Consider the following 15,560-nt stretch of genomic DNA (forward strand, 5'->3'; position numbering starts at 1 on the left):
AACCGATTTTTCCCATGCCCATTACGATACCAGCCTGTCAATAAGACGTCTTGGTACGCCACAGAATGGTTCAGGACCTAGCATGGTCCCTCGCAATCTACTATTGGCTAGACAGTCAGTTCTTTCGTTGCCTTCAACAACCGAAGGGCCAAGCACTCTTATTACGTAATACATTAGGAAATTATATAAACAAATCGATCCTCTTCTTGGAAACAGCTATTAAGAGAATAAATTTAACGTATTATAACTTGTTCTTTTTCTTCCAGAATCCACAACAACTGAATCACTGCGCTGAGCAATAAAGGTTCAACGTGGACTCAAAGTTCTCCGAATGAATCTTAATAAAGTTGACCGTCCATTTTCACACTTGCTTGTAGTTATCCCAAAATTCATCTCAAACTTAACATAATTCTTTCCTTACTTAAACTATTACTATTACTAGCGTCAGCGTAGATGATGAGTTGAGTTATTTTTGCAGAGGAGGAAAGGCAATTTGAGGAGACAAATAACACGAATAGTTACTCTTTTGAAACTGATTATACTTTCTTTTTTTGCTATTTGGTGGGAGTATTAAGAAAAACTATGAAAAGCTTTTTCGTTTTTCTATTATTAATTTATTTTCTCGGGCTAATGTGCGTGATGACATTTCTAACGTATGTTTGTTTTCTTTTCTTTCATTATTATCTAAGGCATACAATTAGAAGTGCGTTCACCTTTACGAAAGCATAGTTGTTGAGCATTATTCTTAAATAAATAGTTGAATATATATAATTTGAATAATTTATTTCTTTAGTAGTCTTGATTATGCGAAGAATATTCCGTTACGGAAAAGGGAAAAGAAATAATATTTTTACATCATAGTTTAATTTAAACTTTTTTTTTTGTTTAAAATAATAATCGAAACAAGTCGAAGATCGAATCTTCAAAACTAGTTTCGGTGTCGCATTCGATGTGGATTATCATCTGTCTCCTCAGATCATTATTTAGTTAGTTAGTGCTGTTTACGTGGACAATGCGTTAAGATCTATTGTACGAAGCAATTTTCCCTTCATTTTCAAGATTCTTATGAATCCCGCCATCATTTTTGGTTTGGAACCTAATACATAGAGAGCCTAGCATTATAAACTGTTCGCCAAATAGCTGGTATCTGATTCTGCAGATTCAGCCTCTCGTTTAAATAGAATATGTTGCGACGTTTCACTTGTTTCTTGGCCGAAACGGCATGGATCTATTCCTAAGACCATTAGTCCGTGATCGAAGGAAACGGAAATACCAAACGTATTTGAATTCTATTAATATACACAATGCGTTCGAGAAAGACACATTAAATATTTTTTTCGCCAATTAAATGAACAATTGACACTCCAGCTGTACTAGGGAACAAACTTTTCAATTCGGTATAAAATCATTTCGGAACAATTGTTGAAAGTCTTAACCTATACTTTTAATAGCTTGCCCTAACTGAGGAGTCATACTTTACAGTTTTTGATTTTTATGTTATACTCAGTGAGTGATCGCTCTATTCCCCTGAAATTTCAATAGCATAGGAGAAGAATTAGCACTTACACTCACGTCCGTGGACCCGTGGTCGTTTGCAGTTTGAAGAATTGCGAAATTATATCGTTTCCAAAAAGTAGGAAGGTTTTCCCCAAAATTTCCGATTTGAACATGAAGTTGGACGTCGAGAAAAATTGGGAAACGTATTTGTCCTTACCTTGATATGCATTCGTGCCAACTTTTTGATAATCCCTTTAAGTGAATGAAGGGAAGTATTATTACGAAACTGAAAAAATTTGGCGCTTGGGCTATCATTAAGTACAAGTTCTTGAAAGACAGTACGGTGACCAAAATTAAAGACAATTTGGCCGCTGTGTGCGAGAACTGTGCACATTCACTTACCACGGTGTTAAACTGAAACATGACTGAAACAATTTGGGTAACCATGAATGTTCAGAAAGACTGCAAACTGTAATCGTTGACAAAACATCGCTCAAAGTCAGTAAAAGAAGTTGGACAACTACCGAATGGAGATCAAGTAGATAGCAGAAGGTGTGAACATGCTTAAGAGAGGTCTCTGCCACATAGTTGCGAGATAGTTGACCGCTTACATTGTGCCAGGATGCTCAAAAAAGCCAAAGTGTACCTTTTCGGCGGGGCAAGGGATGAAGACTGCTTTCCCGACTAGCGCCATCGATTTATCTTAACTCATCGCGGAAGCATATTATGCATCATTACTTGACAAGCCGAAAGCAAAAATTGCGAAAAGACGACAACACCACATTTGCAGACTAAAAAATTTGCTTTCATTTAGACAATCCGTCGGCTTACCCCTCTTGGCGAAAATATACGACTTATGGTTACAACTGCTTGACCAATCCTATTACTAATTTTAGTTTCCGAGGGGAATTTTTTTTTTTTCGTTTCTTAACGGCTTTCGCTCGCGTCTCGCGCAGAGAAGAGAGATTCTCATCAAGTCTGGAGATGGTCACTTTCGTTGGTAACTGCAGTGCAGAGAAAAAGGCGAAATACTATTTAGGCGGGTTAAATGCATGTCTATGTAGAAAAGAGAAAATAAATTTAAAGGAAAAAAGTGTTTGTCTCCTTTTGTAAGCCAATAACTTACCAAACAGCCACGTTATCCGCAGAATATTTTATGATTTGATTTTAGAAAGAAAACAGAACATTCGACGAAGCTCAAACCGACACTAAGAGAAAATTAGAGAAAGAGTTCTTGCATTTATTATCCGCTACCACTGCTTAAATTAATCGTAACGGAAAGTAAGTTGATGCTCCACTGTCTCAATTTTGTTCAATTTATTTAATATTCCGCCATCATTCCATGTATTTTTATCTATTTTTCAAAATTTGTTTTCTTTTATTTTCGTTGAGCTTTTATTTTCATCAAAATTGTTATGAATTTAAATGCATTAAATTTATTTAATGACACGAAAAAAACGAAGATGGAAAAAACCACTTTTTTACTACTTTATCTAACGACAAAAAATAAGTAAAAAAAAAAAGAAATATATATATGACGCAGTTTACCTGTCACCGGCTTAACAAGCTATCACTAAAAATGTATAAAATGTTAAACAATAAAAAATTTATTTTTCGTAATAAAGTGCCAAAAATATTTTTAAAAACTATTCAACTTTCTGCAAAGACTACTCGTACGCATGTATAATCGTTTTCGATAATGAATCAGAAGAAACAAGTAAAAGCATTACAGTTGGATAAAGCCGACCATTACCACTTCGCCTAGTACAGGTTTTCATTCATTTCGCTGATAATATATTACAAATGGTACTTTATGTAAAGTATATATAAAATTTCATGATAGCCCCGAAAACGGAGAATACTTAAAACGCCACGTGACGTCCTGCAAATTTAACAAACATAAGTCACTTGTCTAAGAATTTCTTATTTTGTTTTCATCATAAAAAATTGCAAATTGGACTTTTTCGCCATAGGACGGCTTATCTATATATGGTGGAATCTAAACAACAGATTTATGTGGTTCAAACTCTGTTAGGCACTTGATTTAATAAAAGATAGATCTATTCTCAGTCTTTCTGGCCTTTCTGGCATATCGTGTATCAACAATGTCGCACGATATAAAAAGCAAATCGAACGGACAGTTGAGACAGAATCGTTTAATAGCATATCAATAATTAGTTTCCCTATAATTGCAATATGCATTTATTCGATATAGCTACGATAAATCTATCTATACCTTATTTATAGACTGTATGGCATATGCCATATGCAAGGAGCAAATAACTCGAATAAGTCAAATGTAAATAACTTTAAATAAATGTTCGAAATACAACACTGGGTGTGCAGCCTCCACAGCAGCAAAAATTTAACTAAATTTTTTTCTAAACAGTAAACAGCTTCAATCGGCAATCCATAAATAATGAGATTACTACTATGAATCATCACAAGCTCCGAATTTAGCTTTCGAATGGCGACTTGACGATCATCGGGAAAGCGAGCGTACCAAAAATGAAATTCAAGAAAACTCAGTCGACGGCCGCAGACGGTGTTCTATGGCGATAATGGGATCGTAAATATTGAAATGTTAAGGACACAATTGACACCTCTATGTATTTTAAAATAAGGAAAGGTGTTGGACGTTTTTAATAAAAGTCCGGCACATGCGCCAATTCCTATTCGAAATATTTTAAAGAGTATTTTGTATATTAATCATATAATGCGCATATAATTTTTTGATAGTTGTAGGGTGATTCTTGAGACGATTGATTCGGTTTTCAAATTGAACAGAATAATATTTTTAAAGAGGAACGTAGATCTTGGCTTAAGACACTGTATCAAAAGACTATAATTTGGGAATGAAGTGAAGGATTTTTGTAGGAAGAATCTTAATAACGATTTCAATAATTTTCAAACCGACCACAGCAATAAAAAAGCCGACTAATAGACGGACATACGTGGTTCATTGATGGCGTTTGATTGCAGTCGTCACTGATGAAACCTTTTTTTTGTTAATTGAAAAGAGTGATAAAAAAATAGATGGGCGGACGGATTGACACGACTAATTGGTTATTTTCAATTATATTCAGCAGTGTGATAGGTGACGGACAGGTCGGGCGGACAGACTTGGCTAATTGATTACGTCCGATTGCGCTCTTCACTTTGATGAAATACTTTTACTGTTTTAATTATTTTTAAGCTTATGAACTGAGGTGGGCGATAAAAAAGAGCTGGACGAACGGATAGACAGATATTAATTACAATTCGCCTGTAGCCATCACTATATATATGAAATTGCTTTCGAACTTATAGGCGGACAAGTGTCAAAAAAAAAACGACGGACGGGTGAACGGACAGACATTGGTAACTGTCGGTAATGGGTAAGCATCATATTGATCAAATACAGATATATTTCCTACATATGAATTGAAATGGGATAGGGATAATAACTATAGATATATGCATACTTTATAGATGTTATTGTATACACTTAGGCGCCACAAGCATTTGACAAAAACTAGAATACTTTACGGTATGAATATAAAAATTAATGATGATAAACTTGCAAAGACAAAAAGTAAAAATAAATATTTATGCATTTTCACTTAAAATGAATTATTAAAAATAAATAACAAACGCACAGATACGATTCATAAATTTAGATAAAATAATTTCACTGCATTTTAACAATTTGTAATAATTTCATCAAGTTTATACTCTAATGAAATTATGCTTTTTATTAAAATAGCGGCAACATTTTCATTTCACTAACTTTGGTGTGTCCATGTGCACGTATGGAATGATTGTCTTCTTTAAAATAAAAGAAAAAAAGTAATCATTGATTACGAAGACTTTCTTTTCTATTTAAATCAATTGTGAAAGGCAATGCTCGTCATGTCTTATCGCGTTAATTTTAGAGAGGTGCCAAGTAGTTATTTGAAATTATTTGAGACGACCGACCGACCGCTAGCTGCTGCTGCTATCATACACATGAACCTTTAAAGGCCAATTAATGGAGAAGAAAGAAATAAGTAACCAAAGCTTTAAGATAGTTTTTTTTCTTCAACTTTTCTTTCAACGGAAATTATTAATCAGTGCAACTTTCTCTCTATTTCTTTTGCTATATACGTGTGTAAATATTTTTTTTTATTTTTTATTTTTATATTAAATGCGAACTGTTTGATATGAAATAAACCAAAACTTGTTTAAATTTTATTACATGAAAGATCCTAAATGTCTAGCGATGAAATGTAATAAGCATCTCTGAGAAAAATTGTTTTCTTTCCCTATCGCTTAGAATTTTCCAACAAATTTGACAAATCTTTGGAATATTTGGTTTATTTTGCCCACTGTATGAAGCCATAGCCTTGCGTGCTGCAAGATTAAACTCGACATTCTTCTCTTTGATATTAGGTTGCCGGGAAAGCTCTGTCGCATTCTGTTTGGTGTTTGATATATTCCCCAGCAATTCAATGACCGATCTCGAGGTTCCTTTGCAATTTGACGTGACAAACTGTGGCAATTGCAAATATTGAAAACTTCACCTTCCACATAAACTTTTAAAGCAAGAAATTATGCGCACCGTCTAGCACTCATGCTAAATGCAATGACTGTAATGCACTTTATCTATTGCGCTTTATTCACCCTCCACTTTGCAATTAATTGATGTAAGGTATTAAAAGAAGTTCTCTTATATAATAAAAAGGTTCCACAAAACCGACATTTGAACCGCTTACCTTGACCTGACAATTAAAATTACCTGCAGGTGGCCAAATATGACAGAACTTTGTCGCCAAGCTGTTCGAAAAATTAGTTAATGACTGCTTGCAGAAAATAAGGCGTTAAAGTAAATGGTTGAGAAGAAGATTAACAGATATAGCAAATGAATGACTGTAAATCACGAAGACGTCACAGATTGGCAGAAACCTTTTTCCACATTCGGTCTTGTTTGCCTTACGATAAATAAGCATAAAATCTCAAAGAAGTGAAAGAAACGGAATTTAATCACTTGTAACTTTGGGTGGGCACGGCTGATTGGTTCCATTTTTGAACTTAGAGAGTAGAGAGCCTCGTAAAGCAAATGTGGAAAAATTCACTCTTCTAACTTTAATAATTTCCGAGTAAAGAGGAAAAATCCAAATTTTTGTTTCAAAAAACCGATTTGGGTTTAGTTTACGCTTCAATGCGCCGTTCCGCTCCGACCGATTTGGCCCATTTTTATTGCCAACCTGCGTGCAGAATTTTCTAATGTTTCTACTACGTTTGAAGTCGATATCTTAACTTTTGCGACCAGGAGAATGCCAACAACACATACCGCACAGACGGCCGAACATGGCTAAATCAACTCAGAATTTCACGCTGATCAAGAATATATATACTTTGTAGAGTCTCTGAAGATTTCTTTTGGCTGTTTATATATTAAGGAAAAAAATAAAATGAGTATACCCCACCCCATCTTACAGGGGTGAGTATAGTAATATGTATTAACAAATTAGCTTCAATTGCGCTATTTTTAGTGCCACTTCTTCTTTTTCCTCTCTGCTATTATGATGCGTATTATTGTGCATTATTCGTTTATTATAATTAGTTAATGATATGTGCGACAAATCTAAATATGCTAATTGCACTACGACGTTTATTATTTCCCCATCTCTCAATGCAAGCAATGTGTATATGAAGTATACCCACTCACTCGCGTTCATTCTTCCACTTAAATACCAAGTGTTACGAGTGCGAACTCATCAGTACATTTTTTTCTTTTTTTAATTTACATCTTTTTCTAGTTTTCTTAACAGCCTTGTCTTAGCATATATTGCGACTCCTTCGCTTCGGAATATCAAATTTAATGCCAAGTGACAAAAATGATAATAAGCAAGTATAAGCGCATGCTTATTACGGCGAATGACAGATCATAGTGCCAAAATACGGGAAATGCCAGCGCGTTCAGCTTAGCTACAGTTTCATGGATAAGCAAAAGTCACCTTTTGTGTTTAAGATTTTCTTAGCGTCTTATAGTTTCAATAACTCCGTCAATATTACCATTTACGAATTTACGTAATCAATATTGATCTGAGAACACTGTCACGCCCCATTTCTCATAACTTTTCAAAGCGCTCTTTCAAGGAGAAGAAATGCATGGGAAATGTACCTTTGATCCTGCAACATCCATTGTTATTATTATTTTTATACGGGTGAGGGGCATATTCATTTTGTTAAAACGTATGCAACGCCCAGAAGGAAGCATCAGAGACCCTTCAAGATATATATATACTCTTTATTTATTTATTTATTTATTCCACTTATACAAGAAACTCAACTAAAACAAAATGGCAGTCGAGTTCAATTGACTCTTAAGTAAATCTTAAAATTATTTAATAATAAAACTTAGTATAAGTACAATAAAACAAATAAGGAGGAAAAAAAAAAGAAAGAAAAAAAAAAAAAGCATGTACACAATTAGCATAGAGCCACGCCCACAACCGATACAGGACCAAATTGCAAGTGAACCCCTAAGCCATCGCAAACATGCATAAGCTTGGCAACCGATAATTGTTAACAACAAATTAATTTTCGACTCATAATGACAAAATCTAAGGTTAAATCAGTTTAAGTACGACATAGGTAAATCGCGCTTGTTGAGCAATATTGCTTTAATAGACTTTAAAGAGTCCGTTAATGAGAATAGATGATAGACATCATTTAGGTTCTTGCAAACAACTCTGAGCGGGTTAAACAGTTCAAAGTTATATTTGCATTGACTAAGCTTTATCAACATAAAGTACCTAGAGAAGCGGTTAGGGACATTAAAGCAAATCTCACGAAGTAATGCGGGCGAATCAATACTCTTGATTAGCATTAAATTCTAGATGATTTAACATTGTTCGTCTGTCCGTCTGTGTAATATCCGCTATGAACATTCTCTTGGCCGCAAAAAAGGAGGCTATCGACTTTAACTTTGGCAAAAACATTGCAAGTTCTTGCATGTAGGTCTTCATTAAAAAGAGACCAAATCGGTCGAAGGACACCGCTTACAGTACCATGTAAACGCAGTGAAAACATTTTTGTGTTTCAAAGGGAATAAAAAATTGATTTTTTGATCACTGCTCATAAACTATTTTGTCAGTACCTTTATAACGTATAAAAATTTTTGGCCATTTTAAAATTTGGGATGCATCTAAAAATGTTCGTCTGTCCATCTGTCTGTCTGTGGAAATGAGTAGTATTTGTAGCACATATTCTCCCACTAGCGAAAATGAAGATATCGTCTACAACTTTGCAAAAGAATTTGGAACTGATTTAAACTTTTCCAAGGACACACCTACAACGCCCCCCCAAGCCCATGCAAGACAAACTTTTATTTTGGAAAAGAAAAAATCAACCCCACTCCATTTTGTGGAGCGTGAAAAGGTAGTTCTTTTTAGGATAACGGTGATGGGTATAAAAAATTCGGTCATGACCGAATATAATTTGGTGGTTATTTATTTATTTTTTTTTGACAGGATCAATTATTCAAAAGATGAATTACCATAATGGCCAGAGAGAAGTAGAAAAAGAAAGTGACAGGAAGTGCCTGCAAATTCGGAGAAGTATGTTCGGTCAATAAGCGTTATGCCTTTGTTGATGAATCATTAGTTATACCTATGACCCCTCGCTGATAATGTTTAAAAAAATGGTCTATTGCACTAAGGATTGAATCCGGAAATGCTATCTTGATAATCGCGCTTTCTAACTACTTGGCTAAGCGGAGCTCAATGATGTCTTGACTTTTCCAAAATATTAGCAGAATTTTCCACTTTCTTGGAAACCTTTGCGACCAATGCCGTCTTCGCAAGTCATCGTAAAAGTCGTAAAATTCGGTATCGTCAGCCGGGCATCATGATATTAGTTGTGATCATAAAACAATTACGCATAATTTATGCATGAACATTAAAAAACCAATTATGTGCGGCTGATGTTTTATGACTGCTTGCCCAGATTCTTAAGATACATATATATGTTTGCTTTAAACCATCAAGCGAAAAAGAACTCGAAAAAACTAAATGTGCTCTGACTGGTTAACCGGTATTCTCAAATGATAACAAAAACTTCAGGTGAAAATGAAGTGATTACACTGTGGACTACCTACAGTTTGTGCAGTTATACAACTCCAACGGTCAGAAGTACTTGAGGTAGCCGCCTTTCCTTTTATATCGATCAGTTCAAAACAACTTTTATTTAATCGTTTTAAGCTTGTCTGTCTGTCCGTCCCTTCGTTTTTTTTTACGTTCTTCTTACTGGTCGCAAATTTTAAGAATACTTTGACAAAATTTGTTGCGCTGACTTCTTTTAGCTCAAGAACGAATGCTATTGAAACTGATTGGGATCGGAAAACTTTTATGCCTTTTTCTTATATAGCGCCTTGTTTTGAAATAAAACATTATATGAATGACTTTGTGAATTTTAAAATTTAATAATAATACTGATGTAAAAATTAACTGGACCACATGAGGTCACCTTTTAGGACTCTTTCCCTAAGAGGCATTCTATAGAAAGTATAGCATTTACCGTGAAACGTTGCGAAAATAAATGAAGTTAGATCAAACGGTGTAAGATATTTAATTGTCGTTCTCGCCCGACTACAATACCTTTTACTTGTTTTCTACAACTTGGCGTGATAGGTAAACAAGTTTGAAGCTAAGCGAATACAGTTTTCTGTACTTTAATTTTATAAAATTTCCCACAATAAATTATTTAAAGTTATGCTGATATTGTTTGTTCAGTTGGTTGGCTGCCTGTTTATGTTACAATTATTTCCTGTGATCCAATTATGACTTCAAATGGTCACATAACACCTTTAATTGGCACAAAAACTGATTTATTATTATTACTATCATTATTATATACATGTACATACATATACATGTTCGTTCATTGAACTTTCACCACCCGAACTTAATAAGGTATCTGGGTATTTTGGTCATTACTGAGGAATATTGAACTACGAATAGCTTTTGCAATAAAAATTTTTATATCCTACACCACATGTGGCGTAACACGCAAAAGAACTTGCCACAGACAGAGAGTCATTATCTAAAGCTTTCGAATTTCATTCAGAATCACTTTCTGAATCAATTTAAGCTTGTCTGTCCGCCTGTCCGTCCCTCCGTCTGTCTTGTTTTCTTCTGTTCTTCTGTTCCACCTAAGAGTCGCAAATTTAGAGTTTTTGTTAATGCAATTTAGTATATTGGCGTGTTTTGGCCTAAGGACGAGCGTTTATCCGTCCGTCCGCCTTTGTCCTTGCCTTGAACTTGCAGGTCAAAATTTTTGTAATATTTTTATGAAATTTTGTACACCGATTTATTTTGGCCTAAAAATGGTTCGAATCGAAGCACTTTTTTGATCTCCATCCACCACCCTTCCCTGTCCTATGCCTTCAGTATGTATAACAGTGTTAAAAGAAATAGGCTATGCAATGGTGGGCCGTATACATAGTTTTCGCTTGCTCTAATTTAATTTATCATTACGTCGCAGTAAGTGGCCGACGTTATGACGCTCCGAGAAAGGGTAACATAAATAGAATGAAATCTTTGGCGGATCCGAGAGCAAATCATACAATTGCCTCGAACGATTTGATAAAATTAAGATACTTTCCATTACTATATTCTTATCGTGTAATCGTTTAGGGTGTGGTTAACAGCACCGCCTAAAATTATTGTTAAAAGCAAAATATTGTATATAAGTAAACACCTGCATAGCGTATTAATTTGCGTAAATAACTTTCTTCTTCACATATTGTAATTGGTTGTTGCTTTCCACAACGCCTTAACCTACACCTGTTTATTTATTTTTATTTTTTATTTTTTTTCTGCTAAATACTATATCCCTCCTCTCTCGCTCTTACTCTCTAACGGATCCAATAAGTGACGTTAATCAATTGACAAGCATAACAAATATGCGCTACTCGTCATACTTGCTTTAAACAACGTCAACCTATGTCTACCAAAAATTATACAGACAGCGAAACAATGTTTATGAACATGTTAAACATTTTTATAAAATTAGTTAAAATATTGGCAATGTTACGAGTACTTTGAACAAATGCACCGGCGATGCTAATCATGATAATGATGATGATGATGATGACGACGACGACTTGTACGTAGTATAACAACATATAGTGAAGATCAAAAACCAGTTTCTATTGATGTTAAAATTTAAGGCAAAACTTTTAATTTATTGTTGCTTTTACTGCGACTTCAAACGCATCTTTGCCGGTTTTTTTTGTTTTCTATTTTTATATGTGGGTCGCGTTTATGCAGCGCGTCATAAGCGATTTGCAAGTAAACAACCTGACGTTTAATGGCAATTGACTTTTGTTATTATCTGATGGAAAATTTTTGATTTGATTTTAACGATTGCGACGATATTTACTCTAGAATGCAAGCAAACGTCTTATTAAACCCTTTTAACGAATGAAACGAGATGAGTGAACTCACAAAATGAATAAGCGAACGAATGGCTTTAGTTAGAAAAAATTCATTATCGACGATTCATCCAATTGATTGCAAAGGGAGAAGTAATAAAATAATAACAACGATTAGTTAAAGGAGTCAGTTGAAGGCAAATTTATGCCAAGTTTGCCAAGTAATTAAATAAGAGTGGGTAGCAGATTTATTGACTAAAACAATAAGTTCCCCTTAATAACATTCTCAACTTCTAATGACGCCATTCGTGTACATAAAAGTGTACTTTGTCCTTCAGAATGTGATAACAAAGTGCTACCTGAGGTCGTATAAAATAAGTCCTCTAAGCCATCATACAAGAAGCTAAGTAAGACCTCATCAAAATCAAGTATAACAGCAATGAAAAGTGAGTTGGTCGCGAACATGCCAGCGTGAAACGGGCAGGATGCTCAGACGATCGTACAAGGTGAGAAACATATGAATATCATCGTCCCTTGTGTCTGATAGTATTAATGAAACGATGCTGCTGCCATTGAAAACAATCAGATGACAAAGTTCCAGCGAACAATAGATCAGAAGTGTTCAGAATTCGTTCGCTATCAAGTTTCAATTGAACAGCTAATATAAACATTGAAATGCTTTGGTAAATTGTCGAAACTAAACTAATTCGCGAGGGAAAGGAAACAGCGCAAGCGATGGCACATTCCAGCAACAGCACAGGACGCTTTATTGTAATAACCTGGCAAATTCATTGCTTTTGCAATGCCGAGCCTTTTAGGCGCGGCGCTTTATGAGGCATCGTTGTTAAAATGATACAATGCAATCCATTGTCAACCGAGTCCTTCCATAGGTTAAAAAAACATCATTATTTCAAATATCTCAGTTGGTAAGATCCATAAGCTGGACATAAAAACAGATAAACCGACTGAGGTAAAGACAAGCTTAAAACGATGTAGAAAATTACTCTGAATCGATCGGTGTAATAAATAGAAGGATCTACCTTAAGCTCTTTTGAATGGGGTATAGAATAGGGTAACAGCAATGAAAAGTGAACCGGCCACGAAAATGTCAACAGCAAACGTGAAGGATGCTCAGATGACGATGCACAGGATGAAAGACTTCTAAAGGTCATCGTGTCTGATGGGATGATGGTGCTGCCGTCCAAAACAATCAGTCCATACAGATGAGAAAATGCAAGCGAGCGATAGAAGCGACGCAAATGAATGAACACAAATGAAGTCAGATTGCAATGACGCTATAGTAAACTTTTCCATAAAAATCTGAGAAATTTATTGCTTTTGCGATGTATTACTAGCTATACATTACTAGCTTTAGCACTTTGAATGACTTTGGCAGCCTTTATTACCAAAGCTGCTAAAGAACTTCAGATGATTGTGAAACGTCCTCGAGGAAGAAATCTTGGATACAATCTAAAGCTTTTTAGATTTGAATATGTGAAAAAAGTGTGTGACAAACTCCACATCGTTTGCTTACTTGTTCGATAAAAGTGTATAAATAAACGTGATATACAGATTAAGTGGCAAATTCATGGGCAGGGCTTCAATAGTTGAATTTTGTCGAATTTTTTTTTATGCTGGCTATAATAGTTTTGTAGATGAAGTTAGGAAATGGGCTTAATGGGCATTATATAGCCGAGGAAAAATTAAAACTTTTTCACATACATTGATTGAGTTGATATAAAACAAATATAAAGACTTCTTCTTCTTTAAAAGGAATAGCATTTTATAACGGAAGGCATGCCAAGTACGCTTTCGTCCGATTCAAATTTTTCATATTCATTTAATACGCCATCTATTGATACTTTTTATCGATTTTTATTAAAAAATATTAAATATTAAAATTTTTTTTTATGCAAAGACCTCTTTTAAATGCATTCTCAATTAACAATAGAGTCCTTCCGTGAGTCAAAAAAACGTCTTTGTATCAAATTGCAGCAGAAGATCTCAAAATTTACGATTCATAGAAGCTGAACATAAAAACGGGTAGGTGGACGGATGGAAGGACAGGCTTAAATCGAAATAGAATTCGATTGGTATAATGAAAATGTGGATCTAGCTTAAGCCCTTTTGCATGTTACATATATCCGCACAAACTTCATATACCCAACTAATGTAGTGTGTAAATGATACAACAAGTACGTGCGTTTTACGCATACGCATTTGCACAAAAATCCTTGTAAAATCTCCACAGTCGCAAAAAATGATGGTGGAAACTGCAATGTTATCGCCACTATTCCTTGGTCGATTAAGAATTCAAGATTAAATAACGGGTATGATGATCTCTCGTAATTGCATGCAGATGTGATCATTTCTAGAGTGATCTTGCATTAAGTTTACTCAAAAAAGTGGTAAACAGAAATAAAGGCAGATACGAAATCAGTTAAAATCAAAGCGCGCTACAGGGTTACAATCAATTGTGTCACAGTCGACAATTTGTGGAAGTAAAACGATTTTAGTAGCCATGGAAAAATCACATTTTACGTACGAACATGCGGATGATTCTGATGGGACTGTAGATTTCTGATAATATCGTGTCAAGGAATCGAAAACTATAAGCGAAAATATGAAAACATTTTTGATGCATATAGATCCCAATTATTTTTTTAACTTTGGATTTCCAATCAATTGAGCAAGATTTGTAGCAAATTTCCACGCTTGTCTCCATATTTTACTAGTGGAACGATTCTACGACTGTTATGGATTAAATTGATTCATTTTAGTAAAAAGAGTCGTATGTTTCCGGTAACTCGGGAGCTGCACCAGGAAGAAACTAAATGAATTATGAATATTTAAAGACAGTTTTATATAAACGAAAGTGTAAAACTTTATATGCTTCTAGCTATTTGTTTGCAACTCAAGCGTGAAGAACGTTCAAATTCAATTGAGTTAATATGCTTTCATTCATTTATATCATCATAAATTATTTCATTATTGTAAAAAAATCTCTTGGAAAAAGTTTATTAAGACAAATGTGTGAAAGGTTTGTAAACAATCCGCAAGGACTTTTGCCTGATTTAAAAATAAACACAAGGACAAACACTACAGTAGGCCCGTCATCACCTTACTTTTAAATACCCTACATCATTTCGCTATATATAGTTTATCATGAAACGATTTTACAAAATAAGCCATAATATGAGAAATGGTGGAAGAAAAGGGTCCGATCCGTCTTCATTTTTACTAGCATTTATCCTTGGGCCAAAATCCATTGGTTTACTCAAAAATCATCAAAATATTTCAAAAATTGTTGTCTCTAGCTTAAAGACAAGACAGGACGGTTGGACAGACAAGCTTAAATTAATTCAGAAAGCCCTAATAAGTATAAATTTGTAGTGCTTTTAAATGTTACATACATCTCCACAAACCTAATATACCGCTACACTACATATGGCTTACGGTATAAAAATTCAAATTTGTTATGATTTTATGGTAAAAATATAATTTACTTACACAACTGTTTTCATGAAATGAAAGATTCCAGAGCTATCCAACAAAAGTAATTATTATGTATAGTGAACCCATAATTGACTTTGAATGTTAAGCGGTGAGCTCATTACAATTTCAAATGTTTATGGTAAAAAAAAGAAAAAAAAAAAAAAAAAAA

Source organism: Glossina fuscipes, unplaced genomic scaffold (assembly GCF_014805625.2).
Source record: "Glossina fuscipes isolate IAEA_lab_2018 unplaced genomic scaffold, Yale_Gfus_2 114, whole genome shotgun sequence".
Taxonomy (NCBI): domain Eukaryota; kingdom Metazoa; phylum Arthropoda; class Insecta; order Diptera; family Glossinidae; genus Glossina; species Glossina fuscipes.